This window comes from Pseudopipra pipra, chromosome 1 (genome assembly GCF_036250125.1).
Source record: "Pseudopipra pipra isolate bDixPip1 chromosome 1, bDixPip1.hap1, whole genome shotgun sequence".
Lineage (NCBI taxonomy): Eukaryota > Metazoa > Chordata > Aves > Passeriformes > Pipridae > Pseudopipra > Pseudopipra pipra.
The window spans coordinates 140367658-140392951 of NC_087549.1; the positions used below are offsets into that span (position 1 = coordinate 140367658).

General features: G+C 41.0%; 1 protein-coding gene across 2 annotated transcripts in view; it reads left to right on the forward strand.

The window, feature by feature from the left end:
• Positions 1 to 4242: 4242 nt before the first annotated feature.
• The window catches only part of SVIL (supervillin), a 138819-nt gene continuing 117767 nt past the window's right edge, over positions 4243 to 25294 (forward strand). For both annotated transcript variants that reach the window (XM_064636586.1, XM_064636602.1), the window contains exon 1: positions 4243 to 4459. The gene's annotated coding sequence lies outside the window, so the exon portion shown is untranslated. The remainder of the gene's footprint in view (positions 4460 to 25294) is intronic.

The window sequence follows — 25294 nt, forward strand, 5'->3', positions numbered from 1 at the left end:
TCAACTTACCTTACTTGAAAAACACTTTTTTCTGGAAAACCTCCAGAGGGTAGATTTTTTAAAGCAGTCTTACAAAACTTCAATAGAAAATAATATGAAGTGATTCAAATGGAAAGGACTGAAAAGGGGACTATAAATCCTGATATAAGACTTCAGATGTTTTACGTGCAAAGATTTTTAACCCTGACATTCATACGTGTTATACCATTGCTACGAACAAGCAGAATGGAGCTGCAGTAAAGCACAGAAACTGTATTTCTATACTGTGCATGAAGTTGAAAACAAGTCATATGCTACAGCATGGTTTCTTCAAACATCTTTTTCCAAAGTCAACAGCTTCATGGTAATATAATTTAGGTGATGAGCATGCCTGTGTAAGTGCCATGTCGGCCACAAACTATGTACTCCACCTAAAGGAGCTGCTGTTCCAATTTATCCCATCTTCCTTTGCATTCCCCATTTTCATTTTTTTTCCTAGAGCAGTAATGGCAATAGCACTGACATGAGGCAGAATTTACTCCAAAATTCTCTACAGCTCTTTTCAGAATATACATAGCGGTACATACTGAAAGTATCTCCTGACAAGCAGGAGATCTTACGGGGATTATGCTGCCACCCCCACTTCCCACCTGCCCTTTCTCTTCCCTTTATTTTTTGTTGCTTAAGAGACAGATAGTTATTATCAGTTTATTATTACTGCTTTTCCACAGACTTTCTCAAATGTCAGGTGAATCTGATCTGGAGTTCTGGCCCACAATTACACTGGACCAACTCCAGGCACTTGTAAATAAATCGGTGGTGGCTGCTATGTCTGCCAGAGCTCTGTCATTCTGCTCTTCTGAGAGTGGACAGGGGCTTTGGCTCTTTTCTAAAATTCTACACTTGCCCCAGAGTTTTTCACACCTTATTTTAAAAGACCCTAGGCTTTCTCACTCTATTTTGGCATAGTCTTAGACAGGAAGACAAAGCTACTAGCCTGCCACATTGTTGAATACATTCATTTAGAAAAGCAGCTGAAATGTACATTGTTACTTTTTCCCCCCTGCTTTCTCCATATGTGTGAACCTTGCAGGAACAGACATATTTCTGTCTGTCTGCTCTGGCCTCTTTGTTGACATTAATAGTTTACACTGGGCTCTACAGTGAGGCACATCTTTGTCACAGTGTATCAACTATGTCATGATACAGAGGTCAGTTCCAAAGCTTGGCAAGAAAGTCCCTTAAGTGTAGAGATGTCTGGATTAAAGATCATTCGTTTAAAAAGAGCAGGCATTCAAATGGCATACTGAATTCTGAGAAGTTTACTTGTGATTTTAAATGTTATTTTCAAGACTGTTTCTTATCATATCAATGCATATACAGCACAGCATCTAGTTACAGAACAAAATCTCCAACCAGTGCAGGCTTGAATTGAAAATGTTACAGTTGTTTATCTTCAGCACCTTTTTCCTGAAAAACTTAAAATAAACTACTCAAGCACATCATGAGAGTTGATTCAGGATATGTAACTATTCAGAAAATGGTTTCTTTTCTTCAACCTCATCTGCAATTAGAACTAGTCCACGTATCAGCTATTAAATGATGCAGAAGGTAGCATAGATCACAATTTGCACAACTTGATCTACAGTGGGTTTTTACCAGAAGCTAAAATAATTCCTGCAATCAGAGCTAATCCTGACTGCAGACAAGGCCTCAGATTGCCAACTAGTTCCAAATGTTTTTAAGATGTGAATACTTGTATGCTGCCAATGAGACTGAGATGACCAATTCTTTTCACGTGGGTCCCTCCAAGGCCAGCAAATGGTAACGGTATTTCATCAGTGCTACCCTGGTTCACAGTCACACAGGTCACATAAAGGTGAAAAATTGCTGGACTTCTTTATAATAAGCTGAGTCATTGTGTCTTCTGCACAGCACTTTTCAAAACAAAGCAAAATACTTCATGGAGTGAAAAACACTGAATTATTTGCAAAAAAATGTCATTTCTTTTCTATATCTCTCCCCAGGGAGCCCATTGTTTAAATAAGAATTTTCTTGTGCCCCAAAGTACAGATGCTTTTGACTCTCATCATAAATCAAACATGCATATGTCTAACACACCAAAAAAGAGTAGAAAATAGCTGACATGGATTAAGATGTTTGGTTCGACCTGAATTATACTTCTTCAATAATCTTAACTTTTGCTGGATCTTCTGGGAACAAAAGATTAAAACGTCACTGTGCGTCCCTCTCCTACCTTGGAATTCAAATCAATCTTTTGCTCCTTTTGAAATGTAAATTTGAAATAATCATGCATCTGGATCATGAATTAAGTTTGCAGGAGAGAAGTCTCTGGCAGAAGATGGCAGAGACCATGCCTAAAGCTAAATCCAGACACACAAATCAGTTCTGAGCTAGGATGAACACAGAGTTCTTGTTAAATGAGTTGCAGGTTTTCAGTTGCAAAAGTTCCATCAAGAAACCATTCTGACATTTGAAAACAAACAAGGACAGCATCATGTCACTCAACAAAAACAAGTTTAACATTTCAATGACTTTTTTCTCCCCTCAGACAATTCTCTCAGACCTATATTAAAGAGCATTTTTCCACAGAATCAGAATTCCATCTCTAAACCTTGACAATTCTAGCAAGATGGTTCTGCCTCTCTCTCTTTTTTTTTTTTTTTTTTTTTTTTACATAGGGAATGGAAAAGCCTTTGATAGTTTCAAATAGGAGTGTTGAACATCAGGACAAATTGTCTTGAAAGGCAGCTGGATAAACCATATTTTCAAGGTCACTTTTTTTATCTATGGCTTTTAACCTTGCTATGATTTATGTTTGACCTCCTTTCCACAGTAGCTTTCTTCCTTCTCTCCCTCAGACTGGAAGGACACATCTATGCTTTCTATTTGATGTGGGTTTCATGCATCTGCACAAAGCAATTCATAGCCACTAGGCAAAAGGCATGTGCCCACACCACATCATTATCCTGCAATTAAGAAGATTCTCTCCGCCACAAAGCTATAAAGCCCAGTGATGTTTCATGCTAAGCCCTCAATATTCATTCTGAACTCATCTAGAGCATAAAGCTGCTGTAGTGCTGCAGACAAAGATATTTTGTAGTGTGTCTTGTGAAACACTTGTTGGACATTGATTTGAAATTTTTTAGGTTTGCCTCATCTCAGCATGTTTCCACACCTTGAGATTTTCTCCCATTTTTCTGCACAGACTTCAAACAGATATAGAGAAGATAGCTCTCCTCTACAGCCAAATGGAACAGAAGCATGGATTCTGTTCAGTTCCATGTCTTCTCTACCTAAGCTCTCAGGTTTAACATATTCATCAAATTATTCCCCCTTTGATTATTCTCTATGTGGTAAATGCTGTTGTTCATATTTCAGGTTGCTTACTAAGATTTGATCAAGCAGGACTTGAATTCTCCATGTATTTTACTTAGAAAATGTTTGATTAACGTCAAAGATTGAAGTGAAAGGGAAATAAAAAGATTCTACCTTCCCCAGAAGGTTTAATACCAGATGTTTAATATCAGAAAATTTGAATGCTCTAGTTTTTTATTATGTGGACAAACACCTTTGCTGAACCATTGTGGTGAGGTCTACAACATTGTATTTGTATTTCTCTCACCTTCCCAACAATTACATGGTTTTACACAAGTACATCTGAGAAAAATAAAAAAAAAGTTTCTCCCTATAAATAAAAAGTGGTGGTGACTTTCTGCATTCCCCAGCTTCTACCTCATGTGGCCCCAGTAGCGGGGAGAGAGCTTCTTTAGACAGGCTTCTCCTCAAGCTCTTCCCAGGATCTGCTGCAGCCAGCAGAACAAATTCTGCCATCAGGTTGAGATAGCCTGGAAAGGTTGCACAAATTAATAAAAAGAACAGTCGTACGTCCCTGAACAGAGAAACGCTGTCCATAAGTACTGCTCGTGCAGGAGCTACTAATAAACTTACGCACGAGTAACGCTGCTGAGCCCTGCCCAGGTCTCCCTTAAATAATGAAACATTCTGTTGGCCGGCCACGATGAAAGGGGACGCAAAAAATTCCCCTCGCGCCGCGCCGGGCGCGGCCCCTTTAAGGCGCGGGGCAGGGCCTCCAGGAGGCGCGCGGGACCGGGGAACGGGGAGAGCCGGGCGGGGGTCCCGTCCCGTCCCGTCCCGTCCCGTCCCGTCCCGTCCCGTCCCGTCCCGTCCCGTCCCGCGTGGGATCGCCGCCGCTCCCCGCCCTGTCCCCGCGGCCGCTCTCACGCCGCTCCCGCCGGGGCGCGGAGCCGAGAGGCCGCCCCGCCCCACCCCGCCCCGCCGAGGAGGCGGTGGCAGCAGCCGCCCCCCGCCCCTCGTGGCCGCGCCGCTCCCAACGCCCCGCTCCGCCCCGCCGGCCGGCCGGAGGCACGGACGGACGGACGGACGGACTGACGAGGCCGCTGCAGGCTGCGGCTGCCCGGGAGCCGCCGGGTGCGAGGTGAGTGTCGGCGGCCGCGCTCGCCGCCCGTTCGCCGCGGGAGCGGAACCCGCGCGGGCGCTGCCCCCGGGGCACGGCCGCCGCCTCGGAGGAGGCGCCGCGGGCTCCCGCTCGCCCGGGCAGCGGGTTTGCGTCGCGAAGGTGCTGCACGAAACTTCCCCGCTGTCTCTCGCCGGGGCCGCGCTGTCACTCCGGCTCGGGGCTCTCCCCGGCGCGCACCCCGGGGGGGATGCGGGGCTCGCCCCGCCCGCGGTGCCCCGCGCTCCCCGCACGCTGCGGGAGCACCTGCTCTGGGGCCGCGATGTGCGGGGACAGCTCGGCGCCGGCGGGAGCAGCGAGCGGGGGGCGCGGCGCAGGGTCCGCTCCCGGTGCCGCCCGTGGCGCTGGGGCCGCTTCGCAGCGGGGCTGAGAAGTGTTTGAAGGAGTTTTGTCTCTTCTTTCAGCTGGAAGAAAAGGCATCGGCAGCAGCGGCAGCGCGCACGTGTGATGTAAAGAAAGAGGGACTTTATGATGCTGGCTCGTTACAGCACGGCGGGATACCGGGAAAAGCTGGCAGAATCAACAGGGGGCTTGTTTAGTGATGCACGGAACGTCTTTTGCCCAGAGCCTCATAGCTGGGTTGGAGGTTAAACACTCACCTTGGCTTAAATGGGTCAGCAGTGGGGTTGCAGCTTGCCCAGACTTGTTTTCCAAACTCCAGAAAACAATAATGTGTTTAAAAAAGGGGGAAACAATGAAGTATTGTGATGAATAGGAGAAAAATGAGTAGGGTATTCTAAATAGTTGCAAGTGCAGTGCTTGTAGGGTATTACATAGAGGATGGATACCCAGTGCTGGAGAACTGTCTATTTAATGACACCTTTGCATCCTATTCTACCATTAACTTCTTGAAGTCTGCATGTGATCGTGGGTTATGACTCTTTTAAGAGAGACTTAAATGGTCTTTCAAAGTCTGAGTGTAGTCGAGTTTATTACTTGGCAGGGGGCAGCAGCATGAAGCCTGGGAATGAAAATAGGAAGTGAACATTATTCATTTAGTTCTGATATTGTTCTAGGTCTTCAACAGTTGTTGGTGTCATCATAGACTGATCTTAGCTCAGATAGTATCTCGTGCTGAAAGACGGTACTCCTGTTGTGCTAGGTACCTAGTTCTTCTGCGTGTGTGAACAGTTCTTCTGATATGGAATATGTTCTGAACATATTTTTATCGGTTTTTATCATGGGCAAGTGTGTTTCTTTAAGAGTGAACCAAACTGTGTCATACTGAAAAATGTTCTCGACCTGTAATATCTTAATCTCTTTTGTTCAAAAGGAAAGCAAAAGCCACCGGAAAATCGAACCCTCTGTTGACTGATTCACGTGGCTAATGAGGTTTATGACAACAGAACTGTGTTCAGAGTTACTGCATTGTGGTGTTGTTACCTCTGACACGAGAGTGCAGTTCAAGATGAGGATGTGCTGTCCTCTGGCTCTGTGGAATGCCCTGTGTAACCAGCAGTGACAGAGGTCCAGCTGGGTTTTCAGAGAAATAGTCTTGGTTTTTTTATGGTCATTTTCAAGCATTCATGAGGCAGAAGTGCCTGTTGTGGAGACAGGGAAGGAATAGTGGTAATGTACTCAACTCTTGAAACACAGGCCTGACAGCTGTTCCTGCCATGAAATGTTCTTCCCTGGTGGAACATTCAGAGGCTTGATATGTCATCCTGTTTTGCTATGCCTCCTGAGGCCTCAATAAAAGGATGTTGGCCTGGTCCTTAAATGCATCTGGCCATAGGTAACAGCATGGTGAGATGCACTAGAGTAGTTTATCCTGTTTCAGTTTTGCTTTGTTTACCTGTCTGAAGACTTCGTTGGATATTATGGTCCTGAGATGCAGGATTGCTTTGCTATCCTGGTAGGAAATATGCTTCAGCTTTCACTTTAAAGTAGTTGACTGTTAATTATAACACTTGAAGAGGTGTAGCATCCTAGCATGGGTGTGCATGCCTGTAAGTTTATCTGTCCATGATATCATTACTAACCTCTCTGATACAGGCAGGACCAAAGTGTCTATCCTGGGTAGAAACTTCTGCAGTCCAGTCGCCATAGGAAAGTCATGGGTTTTTAGCAGTAAAGCTCTGTATAAAATTCCTGTCTTCAGGTGAGTGTTAGCTCCTGCTAGGTGTGGCCTGACTGTATTCCCCTGGGGGAGTCATTTCACACTCTTTGTTTCCCTAGAAAATTTATAGTTCCCAACTGCACTGCTCAGCTCTGTGTGGATGCAAACCATGCTGACTCATATGCTGAACTGTTGCAGCCTTGCTCCATGTAAACATAAGCACACTTCTAAAATATTTAATTTGTAATGTCCTCTGCGGAGAGCTATCCCAGTGCTCCTGGCATAATTCCCAGAAGCAGCAGATTCTGGGGTACTGGGAGTTTCAAAGGCCATTGGTGCCCAGCGGGATAACTGTCTGAACTAGTTTAGTGTAGTTTATCCTGGCACTGGGACAGTTCAAACTGAACAGGTATTTAATCTTGCTTAAAGCAAGTCTGCTTTGAACAATACTTGGTATGTGTATGAACGATCTGGAGCCTGTTGGGACATGGCTGTCGGATCTACGTGGTAGGGAAATCTTCGTTATGGCAAGTACACTTTGGTGTAGATGTACCTCCTAACAATTTCTAAAACAACCTTATCTGTGTGCAGTTCAGAGCAAGATCAGGAATGAGCTATTAAAAGATTTGTTTTCTTAGTTTCTTTGTGGAAAATGATAGTGGTAAGTGTTTTGTGAAAGAGCTGAGTTTATATCCACATGTAAAACACTCGTTAAAAAGAACTTCTCAGAAAGATGGAAACTTGCCCTTCCATTCATGCACACACAGAAACCCTGATAGGTCTTTTAATTGGAAATAAACTACAATATATGATGTGGCTACAAAGAAGGGGAGTGAAACAAAAGAAGGATTTTTGTCTGTACCTGCGAAGTACAGCATTGGAATTTTGAGATGGATACCTTCTCCTTTAAAGCAGTAATTAGTTCAGTGGAGACTAATTGATAAGGAACTAGAGTTCTTTGGCTCTTTTGTGGGTTTTAAAATTTGGGTTTCACTTTTGGTTGTTATTGTGAGTTTGGTAGAAAGAGTAATCCACTACGGTAAGTATGGAGAGTAATTTGGGAGAGGTTCAGTGCAGCTTATGGATCATCCAGATCAATCACATGTCACTTGCTCATGTAGATTGACTGTCGGTGCGTTACCTGTAACTGTTAAAAATCATCTGTTTGCTGAACTGTGCTAAGCTTCACTGGTGTCATTACTCATTCCAACATCGTGCAACGTTTTAAGCTTCCATTTTTACTTTTTTTTGAGAACAAGACTTTAGAGACACTAAAGTAGTGGGATGTGCCTAAAACTGGATAAATCTGGGCAGGAGAACTGGTTTGAAATTCAGGAGAAAAAGCTCCTGATGCAGATGGGGCTCTCGAGCTCATTGAGATCCCTCAGGGATACAAGCCATCGCTCCCACTGCCACAACAGGGCAGCACTTTGCAGCAGCTCCTAGCAAGTGCAGTGTCAGTGCAGCTGGAAGAGCAAATCTGTGTTCTTACCTTTACAGATGGTAGGGTTGAAGGGTAGCATGCCTATCACTGCTTTGCAGGAAGGGTATTTAGCACAGTACTATTTTGGGAAAAGAAGCATCTTTTCTGGAAGTGTGACTCAAGGCTCTACTTACTTTGTTTTTTTATTCATATTCCATTCATATGGGGAATTTCTTAGAAATATGGCTTAAGTCACAGAAGAATTTCACTAAAAAGTCTTTATCAGAAGCCTGAAATTGAAGTGTACAGATGTGGCATTTTGTTGCTTAGGTGTGCTGAGAAATGTTTGTCATTGGCAGAGTCCCATTAATTACAAGACAGTGTCTTACAACCCATATTTCAAAATCCTGCTTTCTATGATGACTATTAGTGGTATTTTTCTTTGTAAAAGTGACAGAGGTTAAAAATTGTGTCTACATCTATTATTGTTGCTATGACAGCTGTCTTTGTCCAGTTTTAACTATCACATTCTGAGTAGCTCTTAACTGGGATTGTAACATTAATGGCTACATGCAGAGGAGGTAGAAGACTAGATCTTTCCATGCTGTCTCCTTTTCTCTGTCAAAAACGGTGTGTTTTGAGTTACACTGTTTTTAATCAAGATGCAGTGAGTTGAAACATTTCATTACTAACTCTGTTTTGGTGCCTGGTATGATTAGGAGTGGCATGGTTACAATATAAAGTAGTAGCCAGTTCCTTAGTACTATTTAATCATGGTTTGTCTTGAGCAAAACAGGTGGTACTGCTGATACTGTGCTTCTGAGACTTGAAAACTCGGAAGATGACTTGAAATAAGGTGATGCAATTTTTGTACAAGGTCACTTACAAAATTATGTTGTCTTCAGATGACAGTTGTGAAACAAGAGAGTCCTCTTTGCAATCTGCTATCAGTTATTGCATAAGCAGCAGCAAATAAGGACTATCCCTCTGTCTAGGTATGAGCAGTGGAAGGTGTTGTCTTCAGGTGCCAACTTTTACACCAATGTGTAACACTAGTGTAAAAAAGCTGTAAAATAGTCCATGTTTATTCAAACCCTCCTTTCCAGCATACTGAACATCTTTCTCCAAAGTGGATAGCTAACTTCTGTGTAGTCAGTGTCTATATTAGGAGTTTGTGAATGGCTGTCTTCCTGACGCTAGCTGGAAAATACTGTCACGAGACAAGATGTTTTATGTGTTAGATGGCAACCTGTTAGTCTGAGTAACAGTTGGAAACTGTTGGTGGTAAAGTAGCAGCAGTTTGGAAAGCTCTGTGACCCTAATCCAGACTTGTTTTAGGGGGTAACTTGTAATGCAGAATCTTTTACAGTTTAGTCCAGTTGGAGAGCCAGCTGTCTATTCTGGAAATCAGACTGCTGCCTTTTAAGACGAAAGCCATATTTTGCGAATATGAACTCCTTTGTATCTGCTTGCTGTGCCTTGTTGGATGGAAGGAGCAGCTGTAGTCCATTCACCAGACCTGCATTTGGCTGTTGCTGCCATTGTGTTGTGTGTAAACATGTACCATTATTTTGGATCATATAGCAGCCTGTTCAAAAGGGTCTTGCATTCCCCAGCTGTTCCGCAACTTTTCCATCTCTGAGCTTGCCAGCTGCTTAATACAGGCAACTGTAGCTGCATTTGTTTCTCTGGTGTTAAGTATTAGTGGAGATAAAATTCTTGTTAAGTGCTAGGTGCTGTGAGCTCCTCTCCTGCTTTTAATAGACTTTGAAGAAAAGTAGACCGTTCTTACTATATCAAAGTTCTTAGATGTTTTCTTCATCACTAGTTGAACAGATTGCATGAAAATATTTATTTTTCATAGATTTGAAACAAATATGGAATACAATTGTGTTTAGATACGTATGTGCATTTGCAGCCTGTGGTAGTAACTAATCCAAAAGAACTGGGGTACTAAAAGGTGTCTCTTAAAGCCGTGTCAACATCTCCTTTGTTTCCCCACTGCTCTGAACAATGTTCCATTTAACAAGGCATCCTGTGCTCTCTTGTCAGCCAACCCTTTTGTTTGCTGATTCTGGAAACTTTTGTTTCAGTGGCAGCACTGCTCAGATTGGATGTCAAGGAAAGGACAGGGACTCTGCAGTGCCTTGTATCTGCAGTGGGTGCTCAGTCCAGGTGAGGAAACACAGGCTGAGACCTGCCTTATGGATTTTTCCTTCCAGCCTTCTGTCCCTGCCATGAAAGTGATAGGAAGTATCTGGAAAATTATTTCAGTGACTGAACTCCTCTTTCCTGCAGCACTGAATCTGTAGCTATCTGCCTGGAGATACAGAAGTTAAAAGTGAGAGTAAATTCAAGCACCTTTGGAAAAAGGAGATAATTCTGTTAACGACTAAAGTTACTGTTCTAACCACTTAACCTTTTCTACAATGTCAATTTGAAACTTTGGATGAGGAGGAGCATATCCTTGGTTGCTGCAAGAGATTTGAAAGATAGTGGTAAAGCAAGTTTTCAGAGGCTTGAGGTGGTTTCATCAGCTAGTTTTCCATACTCCCATAAAAGGGGATAAATCAGGTGTTTTCTTGAAATTATATTTATAATACAGTTTGTAAATCAAGAATGTAAATTTGATTTTTCATGGTTGTGTTATTCATTTCATGGTAAAGGAGACTGGAAGGGAATGACTTCTGCATTCTTGATTTTGATAGCAGAAAAGGCTGCTCCAGGGTCCAAGTTACCCATTGTAACTGGCCTGAGAACCCTATTACTCAGAGTCAAAATTTTCAGGTGACTGTAAATATATTTCTTTTTTTACTACCCTTTTTTTCCCCCCTCTTCTTTCACCAGGCCTACTCTGTCCTTGCTAGTTGTAGCTTTCATGTTCATGTTAAACATCAACACTACCTAAATTATGCTAGGATGACTCTGGCTTAATAATAGAGGGTTGGCCTGTAAAAACAAAAGCAAAAACATAAAAAGAAGTCTCTTGGTTTTAGGTAGCATATTTCAGGATCTGTTTTTCGTATCTCCAAATAGTTGAAAGTTTGAACTTTTCCATTCTAATGCTAGTGACTTTAAAGAAGTTGGAACACTATCTTTGGCTAGGTGCTTGCACTTGTCTTCTGGAAAATTAATTTTTCAAAGTCAGTGTTGGAGCGCTACATCAGTTTTGTCTGAAATCATAGCAGAAATACAGGCCTATAGTTTGAAGTGATCATATTAGAGACATAGTTATGTTAGCTGAGTAGTCACAGATATTTGATTAAAATGTGTAGTTAATACAGAAAACGTAGAAATGAATGTGTGTTCTGGATTTAATAACTGCATGAACAGTTCTTTAGAAAACAAGTAACAGGGGTTCTCATCCAGAACAGCAGACTGTCCATGCTTCAAAACAGAGGAAGACAACTGAGTGTGATACTGAGGCCATGGAAAGATAGATGGGGAATAGAGGGGAAACTTCTGTCATAGAGAAGGTTAGGGAGAGCATCTTAATTTTTTTTTTAAGTGCTGCTGATTAATTCATAATTTGTTGTGAATTTAGGCAACGGACTTAGAAGATGTTGGGAGAAGTGGATTTTGAGAAGAAAATAAGGAGGTGTTGGTTTGTCCTCATTTGAACAGAAGAGGAAGACAATTTCTGATTAGTAAGCAGTGTTCAATTATTAAAGGCTTTAGGAGAAAGAAATATGACATCCACATAGAAGGTGGTGGGAAGTGAAGTGATAAGACTTCAAAACGGCATTAAATTACTTAAACTTGTTTAAAATAATAGGGGGGAAAAAGAAGGGGTTACCTTCTCACCCACCTCCAAAAACAGTTCTTAAGGAAGTTGGTGGATGTGTTGGAAAGGCATATAAATAGAACATTTGAGAAAGCTTTTTGTTAGGTGGCTTTTTTTTTTTGTTTGGTTTGGTTTTTTTTTTTTTTTAAATGAAAGATTCTGCCAATGTTTTTAACTTGGCTTAAATTTGCTCCATCCTCTACAGGGGAAAATATTTATTTTAAAGTTTCCTCTGAACTTAAATTGGCTTCCCAGCCAATTTAAAGACATGTCTGTCTATGTAATACCTTCCAACCCCAGGAAAGCTGACAACTGTAAGGCTTAGTGGAGGAGTAGACCTTGTTGATTGCACAGGAGAGCAGCATTTCCAGCAGCAGGAAGATTGCTGTTCTGAAAATGTAACTTGAATTAATCCCTTCTACCTTTGTTTTCTTTTGCTGTTGTTAATGATTTCCTTTGCTCAGCTAGTGGTAAGTGCTGCTGTGCATGCCTCGCTTCACTGATTCTTCCACTGCTCTATGAGACTAAAAATTAAAGTATGTGTTAATTTAAAGACAGAAGTAGAGCAGGGGCAGGTAAAGCTGCTTCCTTAAGCCACAAGTTTATATGTTATGTGGGTTATGATCTTTAACTTTGGCACTTTAAGTTGTTTTCCTCTGGGGTGGTCATTGCAGCTCTTCGCTGGTCAGTTTGGGTGCCTGTTATCTCACAGGTTGTGTGACTCAGGTCTCTGCCCTGTATGTAGCTTATCAGTCATGTGCATGGCTCCCAGAGCCTACTTACACAAAATTGTCTCTATCACTGGAAAGATTCGAGGGTTTGAAAGAAGGTTACTTATGCAAAAGTTGCAATAATAAACAAAATTGCAAAAAGAAAACAGAACATATTTACTGAGATCATATCTGTAAGGATCTGGCTTAGTTGGGCTTTGTTGTTAGGGCTGCCTGTTGTAGCTTCTTGTGTTCTGGATGCTTTGCCTTGTTTGTGTGCTGCACCTGAGGCTGAGCTTTCATCTGTAATCAGCATTTAGGTGTTAATTGCTAAAAAGTAGTTGTTTCTTCTTCCACCTTACTCCACAAAACTGCTTAGCTTAGGTATTCCTATTTAGATCACACTGTTGGCTTTAGGCTTAAAGTACTTTACAGAATCACAGAATATGCCAAGTTGGAAGGGACCCACAGGGATCATCGAGTCCAGCTCCTGGCCCTGCCCAGGACCCTCCCCAAGAATCACACCACATGCCTGAGGGTATCATCCAAACACCTCTTGAACTCTGTCAAGCTTGGTGCTGTGACCACTTCCCTGGGGAGCCTGTTCCAGCACCCAACCACCCTCTAAGCGAAGAACCTCTTTCTAATATCCAACTTACACCTCCCCTGACACAACTTCAGGCCATTCCCTCAGGTCCTGCCACTGGTCACCCCAGAGAAGAAATCAGTGCCTGCCCCTCCTCTTCCCCTCACAAGGAAATTGTAACTGCAATGAGGTCTCCCCTCAGCCTCCTCCAAGCTGAGCAGGCCAAATGACCTCAACCACTCCTCATTCAGCTTCCCTTCACCATCTTTGTTACCCTCCTTTGGATGTTCTCTAATGGCTTTATGTCTTTTTTGTATTGTGGTGCCCAAAACTGCACACAATATTTGAGGTGAGGCCGCCCAAGTGCAGAGCAGAGTGGGACAATCCCCTCCCTGAACCAGCTGGCAATGCTTTGCCTGATGCCCCCCCCGGACACAGTTGGCCCTCCTGGCTGCCAGGACACTGCTGACTCATATTCAACTTGCCATTGACCAGGACCCCCAGGCCCCTTTGCACAGTGCTGCTCTCCACCATCTCATTCCCCAGTCTGTAAATACATCCAGGGTTTCCCCACTCCAGGTGCAGAATCCAGCACTTCCCCCTGTTAAAATTCATATGATTGGTGATTGCCCAGTCCTTTAATTTGTCAAGATCTCTCTGCAGGGTGTCCCTGCCTTTGAGGGAGTCAACAGCTCCTCCCAATTTTGTGTCGTCTGCAAACTTGCTTAGCATCCCTTTTAGTCAGTGTTCTGTCATTTGTGGTTTAAAGCATATGCCGTAACAAATATTACTTCAAAGGAGTTTGTGCAGAACTTGACCCTTGCAAAGATCAGAAAGTAAAGACTCACCAGAACTCTATAAACACCCTGACCGTGGGATTGCACCAAACCTCTTCTGAATGCTCTGCCTGTCCTCTTCCTTCCTGTTATATTGTAGAGTGCTAATAGTTGACAGACAAAGGATTTGTTTCTCCTGGAATACACTCTTTTGTCTTGTCTCCATAATATTTGGTGCATGCCTGACTTGACAACTTGCATGCAAATGCCTCTTTTTGTATTGTTTTTGTGGGTTGGCAACAACGTTTTTCTGGCTTCCTACTGCAAGCAAAAACCTGGTGTATGGAACTGAGTTGTTTATATGGATTCCTGGTATGGAATGCAAGTTTAATTCTTTTAGCTTGAAATTAAATTACGTTGAATAAAATGAACTTTGAATTTAAGTGTCACTGAACCTAGCTAAACAACTTGCTAGGACTTACATAAATAAAAGCAAACTCTAGCATAGCTAACTACTGCAAGAGATGCATTTTGGGTTCTTAAATTTGTGGTTTAAGAGGGGAATGCTCAGCTTATGCTTCTGTAGTAAACTTCATGTCTGAAATGCGCTGTGTGGTGTACCCTGCTGGGATAGTACAGTCACAGACAACTTGAAGGGATTTATGTGGGCAGGGAGATGGCAGATGAAACATTCCAGGTGAGATATAAATTTCCATGCCCTGGTTTGGGAATCTAATCTGCCTTACAGTACAGAGATAGGGAGCTGCAAAAAAGAAGTTACCAGTGATTTTGTTTCATCTGACCTACTGTTAGAGGACCTAGTAGCATTTTAAAAGAAATATTTAAAGCAGTAATTGGTTGGACGTGCTCTTTCTGGACTCCCAGGAGGTGCTTGCCAGCAAGGAGCTGCTGAAATCAAAAGCAAAACCCCAAAAAGCCTGTGTATTGTGTGAAGTAATGAACCCGAGAACCAGAGTAGTTTTGTGCTAAAGTTCAGCTGAAAGATCTTTCCAAGTGCAATAAAGAGGGAACACCTTAATTACTGTCTTCAAGAATTATAATGACTTGTCAGATTCCTAGAGTAACGTACAAATATGCTTTCATGATGCAATAGCAGACAGTGTCCTTCCAATAAAACAAATGTTACTTCATTAAATGTTTCTTATGCAAAGACCAATTTGGGAACTTATAATCATTTCAGTCACCTCTGAAACAAAGCAAGTAATCTTGGTGTTGCAGAGGTTAGTTTCTTAAGGAAGCCCTGAAAAAAAACTTTTTCCATGAACATGTTGGTATGAACTGGCATTCTTCCTTGCACAGGAAACCACAAATTCTTATTGTGGAAAACTTCTAACGCTTGTAAAACAGTCATTAGTTTTGTGTATTAAATGTTCAGAATGTTCTAGTGTTTTTTGGTGTGACCTCTGGAGAGCTGCTCTAAGAAACGCTCCTCTTTTGATAAACAGAAGATCACTTGCTCACATATTTCCAGTCACTTCTATTCACTGTGCATGCTACTGGGGCTTGGATGCTTGTCAAATGCCTACAAGCCTAAGACCATCTTTATTGCTCAATTATTTTTACCCCCTTAAGTCTCTAAGTATGACAGTTGCAGCAACTGAACATGATCCCTGTGTTAAATACAGCAATGTGTTCGATGAGCTGCTTTGTTGGGTTTCTGAAGCTGATGCACTTGAAATTGCCTTTGCTGGTGGCAATGTCTCAGTGCACACACACACACACACACATATATATGCATACATGTGCTTGTGTGCACTCCTTGGCAACACTTATGGGAATGTCAACATGACTTGATCACATACTACTTACTGTAGTATGTGATATGTGTACTACAGGCTGGGAACTTAAGGTTCAGGTGACTTGAAAAATTACTTATATGATTTCCCTGAGACTGTACTGAGCATTTTTCTTTGTTAGTCTCTTTCTTTATGACCTGGTCTTCTCAAACTCTTTTTTTTTTTTTTTTTTTTAAATCTCTATTCTGGATTTGGTCATTTGATCTCATGATCAGTTTTTCAGACTTTGCGTGAAGTGAAACTCTCTTTTCTAACTGAGAACCGCGTCCTTAATTTTTGTTCCTTTCAAATACACTATCAAGAGTAGAACTCAAATTACACAACACTTTTTTTTTTTTAACAAAAAAAGAAGGAACAACGGGTGGGGATGTAGCAAATCACCTAAGCTAGCAGTGATAAAAGTGATTTTTTTTTCCTTTTTGCTTTGTTGTGCAGGCTCCTTGTTTGAAATAGACTTATCATATCATCTTTGTTAATGTTTTATACTTTCTACTATTTTGGAATGATAGCTGGGTTCTCAAGTAGTGGAACGTTACTGTTGCTATTTAAGGCAGGACATCTGTCATGATGTGTCTAGAGTCTAATTTCCCCAACCCTGAACAATTCTTGCCTTTACACTCTACCTATGTAGCCATTGCTCTTTCTACAACCTGAAAGTAACAAAGAGGTTAAACAACTCATTGAGAGTCTGTAATTTCTGAGAGCAGCAACTTGCCGGGAGTTATGTCTTGTGCCATCTGAACAATGCTTTGGCAGAGTTTTAAGAATTTGCTAAACAAGGCCAAATTAACTTTCTTTTCTGGTCAGGCATAACTTTCTGTACTGGAAGGGTGTGCACAAAACAAATTCATGCTTCTTACAAACAGTCTCATGCTGCACACACCAAGGCTTCTGGAATCCAGCCCTAGCAGCATCCTCCTGGTGTGCTACCCTCGGCTTGCTCCCTTGCTTCTGGAAATCATGGCTTGCATTTCGGCTTCCTCGGGCTTTGGGGCTTTTCCCTTGCAGTAGCCTCAGTGTTGGCTGTCCTCTCAGTTATGGTTTATGTCCCAACAGCTGTTCAGTTTGCAGCCTTTTATTGTAAATGCTATTTACAGTATTATCGAATATTCTGTGCAAAGGATAGTGAGGTTACTCTGTGGAGCCTCAGAACTCACCTCAAGAAAGGGAAGACTTTGCAGGGTAATCTAGAGAAATGGTTCCCCTTCTCCCACTGAAACCCTACTCTGAAAACTTTGTTTTAGAGACAATTTTAATGAGCTTTGAAATATGTATTACAGTTTTTGGGACAACCCTTTTATGTCTGTGGCTTTGTAATAATGCCATTTTAGGGATGAAATTTTATGGCTCTTAACAGCTCTCTACTCCTCCTATTTCCCTGTTTTCTTCTTGCTCCCAACTGTATGCATGTACTGATTATTCTGGGGTGGCTCTGGTCCACTCCTACAGCTTTATCTCAGGTTTTGGTTGCTGGGTTAGCATATCAGTTTCTACTGTTAGTGAACCAAGAAAGGTCTCAGACCTCCAGTGTGTGTGGGAGCTGGTGCAGTGGGAACAGCATCAGACTGGACAAAAAATATGTGCCCTCCAAAGTTCATTTTGTGTAACATGGATCCATTTATAATCATGAGTTTTCTGATTACACTTTTCAGTTCTGATTTGACAAATTAAAGATTTCAAATGGTATACTGAACTAGTGTTTATTTGAAGCTTAAAATGCTGGAATTGGATTTTTTTTCTTTGTATTTGTAGCTCCTATTCCACACTATGTTTTTACAAGTTTTTTGTTTAAAGGAAGTGTACACTTCCCAGGAAAAGGTCGCAGCTGGGAAAGGCCTAAAACAATTGCAATTGCACAGTGTTGCTTGGCTCTGTTGGATTGTAACTGTGTATGAGTGTTATTAATCTAAAATCGCAGATGCTTTACTTGTTCATCAGATTGTAAAAATGCTATGAGAGCATCCAGCATCTTTTAAAGACAGCATGAGTTGCTGCATTTTGGAGTTAGAATAGTCATGGTGACAGCATGTCTCTTCTGTACTGGTGGAGTAAATTAAAGAGAACAGGGAAGAAATGCTAGGAGAGTAAGGAGATTTGAAATAACTACACATGGGTCAATGCAAACAACATAGGAAGTTTTGGAAAGCTTTGTTAAGCTTTGTTGAACTTGAGCTGAGTACTTAAAAGTCTACTAGAGAGTAATACATGCTATTGAACCTGATCGCTTTGGCTTGTGATTGTCAGTGAATGCTTTTTCACCTAGTTTTTCAACTGGGGATTTACTTTGGCACAAGGAAGATAAGTTTCTCATTTGAGAATGCAAGTGTCTGCTTGGAAACATTCCCAGCAATGATCTGATTTCTAGCCTTTTCTGTAACTGCTCAATAGTGCCACCAATGCATGTTTGGCCACAAAGGAGTTATGACAACCTGCATAAACCCCAGAATTTTTTAACATCTCAAAAACACTTTAGTACAGGGTAAAAGCTGGTCAGTTAAAAAGATTGGCTTGAAACAAAGTGGCTTCCAAAGAACTCCCAGTTAAGTTTAACAAAACTATTTCTTCTGCCTGCTAACTTTGTGGCATCCCAGGTGCAGCTTGGTGAGCTGACTGCCATGCACACCTATCTCACAGTACAGGAGTCTTGTGCCCAAAGACATGACCTCCCAGACCGAGATCTCCAGATTAGTGCTGAAATTCCTTTAGAAAGGACACCTGGGCTCTATTTGCTGCTTCAGGTGTTGAATTGCCCCAGTGTTTTAGAGGAGGCTGTGCTGTGCTATCAGTATATTCTCCAGGCTAATTCATAGATACATTTAACCAAGACAAAAAAAGGCCCTATTTTCTTTTTCATCTTAACAAAATTTTGCTCATTATAAAGTATTGAATTGAAGTATTGTGTTAAAGGAAATAAAACCCCAACAACAAACCACCAAAACCAAACTATTTGATTTCTCACTTCATTCTGGCAGTAGATGCACATCCTGTGTGCTAAGGGGAGACTCGTGGCTGTGGAAGCTCCAGATGTGAGAGGGTGTTCTGCATTACAGGTAGATGAAATACATTTTAGAGCCATCTGGCAATGAGCAGAGTAAACTGCTTGACTTGAACTTGACTTATATAAATTAACCTCTTCACTTGTTTCCTTTTGAGGAATGTCCTGAAAAGATTCTATTTAGACTTTTTTTGTTTTTAAACACTATTGTCAGGTGATCTTATTGTCCAAAATACTGCATAATTCAGCTCTGAGATTTAGATTCAGAGTTAATATCTCCATAGCAAAGTCCATGCTGTTCAGAGATTTTCCTGTGTTAATTGTTAACAGGTGCCCTCACTGCAGGGTTTGTTAGCTGAGTACTGCTTACTACATTCTGTTGTTTAAGTGCTATTTTTGGTATCTCACACCACCGACATATTTAACTTAATAGATGTGACATGGAGGACCCTTATCCTGAAATGTGCTGCTAGAACTTAGTTGGGACTATTCAGATTATGCTGAAAAATACTACTTTATATTTTTTCCAGTGTTAATTGCACCATCTATTTGATTCATTCTATTTAAGTAATATGCCTACTTTGATTTTTGAGCACAAGAATCTGATATTATTTAGTTGTTCATGGCAACCTGAGTATTGTGTTTTATGTTTTGGTTTTTTGGTGGTTTTTGGTTTGGTTTGATTTGGTTTTGTTTGTTTGTTTGTTTGTTTGTTGTGGTTTTTTCAATTCCTCTTAATATCTTCTGTATTGAGTGCTGTTGTTTAGAACAAGTATTTATTTGTGTGTGCAGCTGATTCATAAGAATCACTCTTATGTTCCAATTGTCTTAGGCTCTTCAGAGTCTTGCTTCATCTTGTCGACTGCCTTTGCCTTGTTTCTGTTTCTTTCTTACATAGTACTATCAATTTCCAAGACCTTGGGGAAGGTTTTTGACTACAGCTCTCATTGTCGTGTGTAGGTAAGTCTTTAGTCTTGTTCCATAATTGCTCAGTGAAGAGAGCTGTCTCAGTTGTTGTTGAGGAAGCTTGAGATGCTTTGAGGTGTTGCAGATCAGAAGATGATTGTAGTTCTGTAAGAGGAGTTCCTTTGTTCTCCAGCATAACATAACATTGTCAGTAACAGAGCATTTTTGCAAATTCACATGAATCCAATATGTCCCTCATTATGTTGTTTTGTTTGAAAAATATATTTTTTTTAACTTTGGGAATTCTTACATTTATTGCAATTATTTTTATTGAGATTAATTTCATTGATAAGAGAGTTGTTTTCTGCCATGCTGTCACAAGATGCTGAAGTCCAGAAGATAAATCTAAACAGAGGGAATGTGTCTTGAATACATTGTTAAGAGATAATCTAAATGGGACAATGCATGACCTACTGGTTAACAATGGTGCAGCATTAATCATGTTTTTCTGCCTTGTCTGAGGAAAATAAATGTTCAGTATTTCTTCCATGTCTGAATTTGGGCTTTCTAGAGACTGTAGTTAGCTGTGACTTATCTTTGTTAGGATATTCAACTGTTTTTATTTTGTATTTTATGGTCTTGTTTCTGTCATCAGTCAGTTCTTTGAGAGGTTTCTTTAGTATTTTTTACTGTGTGTTCCTCCATAACCTGCTCCAAAGATTTCATTGCTAGACAGTCAGGCTACATCCAGTTGATCCAAATAGTCCCAACAGCTGAGATAACTTGTTTTCTGTTGGAGTTGGGTGATGTGCTTGTGCATTTTAAGATGATGCATAATAACCTGACCAGGAGAGATGCCTGTGGAAAAAAGAGGAGGAAAATAGGATTCCTAATTAGGTGATCACTTGCTAGCTTTAGGGAAAGAGCTGCTGGAAAGCAGGTATATTTTAAGGGGCTGCTTTTTTATTATGGGTCTGCACAGCTTTAATTCTCATTTAGCACTTCAGCCTTTGCCTGACCTCCACCAAATCTTCTCCTTTAGCCATATTTTCAGAATCTTTCTTCTTAGGCCAAAAAAAAAAAAAAAAGAGGCACGCACATCTTATATGCCATTTTTTGGTTTCTGCACCACTCCATAATTTTGCCAGAGTAGGGCAGTGGTGTGAGTTTGGAAGGAAGTCAAACAAATTTTGTTTCTTTATGTAAAGGCCTAATGAGGGTAAAAAAAAAAACCTCTTTCAGACTAATTTGAAATACTTGATGTTCAAAACTGGACAATTATTGTATGTAGAAATGTCTTTTTAAAGATTTTTTTTTTTTTTTTAATTATTGAACTGCAGAAATGGACACCTGTCTCTGTTATCCATTTCACCAGTGCTGGCAAGTTCAAAACTGTAAGTGGTGTTTGTGATGGACTGGAATTTCAGCAGTGACACTGTTGTCAACTCTGTCTCTTTCTGTCCTTGAATGTAGCAAGTCTGTTCCTCTTCAGTCCTGTAGCAAACAGTTGTGGTCTCTCCACTTCTTGGCATCTCAGAAGTTCAGCATCTTTAAAGCAGTGAATACGTTATGGTTTTGGACTGACTAATTTAAATGGAAACTGAGCAGTTTCTCACATAAAATGTGGTCCAGATCTTGTTTGTAAGCATCCTACAGATTAATTGATGCATCTGATTTTCAGTATTTCTCATATATTTAAGGAAGACAGTAAAGTATCAAAATTGATGAAAGCTGATTTGTTTTGGAGAAGGGGAATGTGCTCTGGGTTGAAGGAAGGACTCTCTAGAGTGCTTGGTAGTTACACTGAAACTTATGTACTTTAAATGCCATAGCCTTAAGTTACAGTAAGGAGATAAAATGGCCGCAAAATGAGTCAGAAGTGAGAGAATCTAAGTAAATCAAATACAATTTACATTGTGATAATGAATTCTTGAATGTATGGAGTATTTTGAAGAGGTGGTTAAGAACTGTAATCTGCTGCACAATCAAATGTCTTTCATAGAAAAAAATGCTATTCTTATGAAAGCAAAACATACAAATGTCTTTGAAGAAATATTTCAAAAATTCATTTTGAGAACTTGGAAGACAATCTAATAAGCATATGTGGAAATCTGCTCCATACTACTTTTAGGTTGCCAGAAGGCATTGGTTTACATGCTGATAAAATATCTCTTTCATAAGTGTTGCTACTTAACAAGACTAAGAACATTATAATTTGGTTTTGCAGCCCTTTCAGAACATGTCCTACATAAGTGATGCCCCTGCCAAAGGAGTTGAGAGACACTGTAATGGAACCTCTGATGTCTCATTTTAGTTGTAAAGGAGCCTATTAAATAACAAAATATTTAAATCTAAGATTATATTTAATTTTAGCTAAGATTTGCATTTATTTAATTAAAAGTGTGCTCTGTTTTTAGGAGGTTTATGAGAAAATTTTGAATGTTGATGTGCTGGTTTAAAGGTAAACCAGCAGGAGAAACGAACCCAATTCAAAAGAGATTATAAGTCAGAGTTACAATTTAATAACAATAATACAATAAATACAATTATACAGACAAACAGTTGGTTTTAACCCACAAAGCCCACATGTATAACCCAGCACCCTGGGGCACAAACAGAAAGGTGTTCGTTTGCCCTTGTGCTGAGCCACACATGGTCCCCCTGAGTCCAAAGTAAAAGGAAAGGAAAACCTGTTAGTGAGAGTGGTGGTCACAGTCTGGCCGAGGTTCTGATCCTCTGGATCTGAGGAATGGGGGCCCAGAAGTCCCAAGACCCCAAGATTATATACACTCAGGTTCGAGTGGGAATGCTCAGTACCTCCCCTAGGGTGGGGAGTTCCACAGTGGGTGATTGTGAGTGGTGAGATATTTTTGGAATCCTTGGTGGCCCATTAGCAACGTGACCCCTCAGGGTGGGTGTGGAGGTGCTCATCATCACACCTGAGTCATTGGTGTGAGGACAGGAACATCCTCCTATCTCACAGGCTTCTTAACAGCCAGCTTATAGCCTGAGGGGTCAGGTGTGCTGGGGCAGCTGCTGCAAATGGTCTATTGTTAACAGTTCCTGGGAAATTACATTTAGAGTGTAGAATACACAGTTTGGGTTTCACCCACACAGCCATGAACTGGTCCCTGCTGCTCTGACTAGGACAGTTGAAAACATTCTTGCTCAGATAAACAGTTGAGCAGGTGATTGACTGTAAGTCTCATTTGACACAGGTTAGGATATGAGGTCAAGATGGACTACTGTCACTTAAATTAATGGCAGCTACTTAGCAGATATAAAAGCAATCTTCTCTTTTCTAGGTGTATCTTAGTCAATGTTGCTGAAGTTATTTGAACGTACAGTCACTGAAACCTGTATACAGGGATCTGGGTGGAACTTAGACTATTTATCACTGGGATACCCACACTCATGCTGCCTAGAACATGTGGCAATTGCAGCACTTTTTTAAAATTGGATTTGGGGGATGAGCTAGTTCATGCAGCTAGTACTTGGCTTTTATTTTAGTATATCTACTTGATATGTGGAAGGAATTCAAGCTGCAGATTAAGGAGTGAGTGGGCCTAAGAGAGCTCAAGCAATCTGATTTGCCCTCTGAACTCATGACTGAAACTCTAACTATAGTCCATATTTCTGGCCACTGTTTCTGTCACAAGAGATTCCCACCTCTGTTAGTTGCCCACTGGCCCATTTCAAAGGTAACTCTCAGCAGTAGACATGCACAGTCCAGATTTCTACCCAAGATCTGACTGAGCAGAGCTGTGCAAGTGCAGGTTAGAAGTCACTCAGATAACAAAAACTCAGAACACTTGGGCTTGCCAGTTGGCTGATACATGAAGTGGGTGTTTTTACAGCACATACTCTCTAAACTGCAAGGAAGACATTGAAAACAATACTTGATTCCTAGATTTGCTGCAAACCCTGAAGTTTTTATCTGTTTGTTTATATTGTGCTGTGAGGGTTGTTTGTTTGGAGGGGGTTTTTTGTTTGGTTTTGGTAGTTTTTTTGTTTGTTTTTTTTTTCCCCTGCTCCTTTTTTAGCCTGAAAGTAGGGAAATTCACCTGCACTTAAATGAATTTCAACGATGATGCAAATAGTTACTTTCTGCATTCATTGATATTCTTGCCCTTTTGCATTCATCATAGTGGCTTATCTGGCTGAGAGGGAATTGCTTTTCTACACTGTGTCTAGCTCTTCAGTGGCTTATTAGGAGCCTTAAAAAACACCTTACTCTGTAAGTGGAACATGGTAGTTCAAAATTCAATTAAAAAAAAAAAAATGTACCTTTGTGTTTTAGCCCCTTGTGTATGTTTCAGAAAATTCACTCGCTTGCTGCTGGCTGAAGGGCAAACAGAACATCTGCCCTGAGCAGGTCGGTTAGGAATTTCCATGGAGCTGGGGAAAAGCGAGAGGGCACCCCTCTGTGCAGGGCAGGACTGAGGTGGTGTCTCTGCACTGCAGTTTCTCAAGCGTGTGAAGCAGGGAGGTCTGTGCTTGGTGAGGTGTCTTCCCAGCCGTGTGGTGGAGGAGAGGAGTGCTGGATGAGCTTGCCAGCAAAGATAAGGCCTCCAGGTGGGGATCACAGTAAACATGCTGTGAGAATCACAGCTCTGCTTTCCCAGGAGCTACATGTGGCAAAGATGTTTTTCTGTCGCTTGTTCTGTGGGAAGCTTCTTGCTGCTAGCAGCTAAATGATATGCAAAGCAATCAAACTATGGCTCTTCCAGCATGTCTGGTGTTCTGGCTCATGGTACTTGCTTCTGTTTTCAAAACTGAATTTGTCAGCGTAGACACTGCTTCACTCCGAAAACGTAAATTCTTATCACAAGTGCTTCTTGTGTTGCAATAAACATGCATAACTTTCCTCTGCAATATCTGCATATCATACTTGCTTTTTCCTCCCTCTGTTTATTCAATAGCCTGCCAGCAAAGATATCTTCTTTATGCAAAACTGGCAGTGTGGTAATGACATTGCTTCCAGTAAATTCAGGCTATTGTATTCTACATACAGCATTCATGGCTATATTACTGACTAACAAGACTGCTGTTGGCTACAATGAAGTATACCACAAATTTGTTCTGATCTTGGGCTTAAGCTATAATTTGAGACAGTTACCTTAAACCAAAAGAGCCTAAGTCCATAAATAAACTATTAAGCAACATAAACTTTTTAATGGCAGAGACAGTTAGCAAGGAACTATACAAATCCCACAGGCCTAGATAATCTTTACAATAATTATGTAGTCCACTAAGTGAGTATAATTTCCAAAGCTTTGCTTATGAATAAGACCGGATTGTTTGTGATGTGATTTCATAAAACAAACAAGGAGACTAAAGGCTCCAGAGGCTGCTTAAGGGTTTGCAGATGGGTAAGTGCTACTACTTAATTGTTTAAAATATGTGTGAGGAGACACATGGCAGTTGTACAAAGTATGCCTTAAGAAATAAACTTATTGTTAGGTATGTGCTGAATTTGTTTACTAATATAGCTGTGTTTCCAACAGGTCATTTTAATAATCTGTTCAAAATAGCCTTTAAATGTTCAGTGAGGTTTTTGCCAGATAATAATATATGTTGCTAAATATTTTCTCTCTGCTGTATTCTAACTGTGGTAATGAAGTGAACATTGCTGTGATCTTTCTGGTTCTGCTTTGGTACTATTAACACATACCTGTTCTGATCCCATACATCCTGTCTAATTCTCCCACTTAAGGCAGCTGTGCCAACAGAAGTAATA